Source organism: Penaeus monodon, chromosome 5 (assembly GCF_015228065.2).
Source record: "Penaeus monodon isolate SGIC_2016 chromosome 5, NSTDA_Pmon_1, whole genome shotgun sequence".
In the NCBI taxonomy this organism is placed as follows: Eukaryota; Metazoa; Arthropoda; class Malacostraca; order Decapoda; family Penaeidae; genus Penaeus; species Penaeus monodon.
In genome coordinates this window covers 38441233-38442349 of record NC_051390.1, presented here as the reverse complement: position 1 = coordinate 38442349, position 1117 = coordinate 38441233, and positions in this window count along the sequence as shown.

The following is a 1117-nucleotide window of genomic DNA, read 5'->3' as shown; positions in this document are numbered from 1 at the left end:
CGCATCACCACCACGATAAGGTCAGTTATATGCAGCTACATGTATATAAAATCCCCTTGATTCCCCCGAGAGCTTTAACTTTTACCGACTCATGACCAGCCTCTGTTAACCTCACTTAATTACCAAGTCGAATTTTAAACGAAGTTACGTTCTGCGAATTCACCACTTCTTTCGATACATCCGCCCCTCGTTCCGGTTTCAGGTTTCCATCCTGAAAGAACTTCCTTCCTCGCTTGCTCAAGGAAACCGGCCTCTTTCCCAAGGTAAACTTAATTAAACTTTGCTGCTGGGAGCGCGGAGTCTTGCCGTGCAGAGATTTGCTTGCTAGGAAGACCGCGCTGGTTTGCTTAAATAAGTCGGAAGTGAGAGGAAATAAACTTTTTTGGGTGTGTGTGTTTTGGGTGGGGGTGGGGGAGGGGGTGGGGTGGGGGAGGGGATGGGGTGAGGGTAATTTAAAGAAAGTAGACAGACACGGAGAGATTACGTGACAATGTCATGCACACAGTGAAGGAGTTCATGACTGACATTTGACTGACCGTGTGGATGACACTGTGGGTGGGGGTGGGGGGGGGGTAAACGAGCAAAAAGGGAAGGCGGAAACGAAAAGGGGAAGGTTTAGCTGCTTTCTCTCTGTCTGTCTGTCTATGTGTCCATCTTTCTGTCTGTCTATCTCTCTCTCTCCCTCTCTCTGTCTCTCTCTCTTTCTCTCTCTCTCAGATTCATGAAATTGAGGACCATGTCGACAACATCCATAAGCAGTAATGGGCACAGTAATTTCCCTAAGCCACATTAAAAACAACTAGGATATCCGTTATACAAACACTGGTTCTCAGTATAATTAATTATTGCTCAAACATCTGGGGCACAACAAACAAAGGCACATTCAGAAGATTCAAAATTTACAAAACTTTGCTGCGAGAGTAGCACTTGGTAACGGAAATAGGACCACATTACACCACACATTAACAAAGTTGGCTAAAAGTACAAAACAAGTGTAACTATGATACTGGCGTACAGATTCACAAAACCCATTCAAGGTTTTTATCCGAAGTGGCTATTAAACCCTTTCCAACCGTAGGTAAAAACAACCTGTGTCCAACAAGACATCAAAAGATCA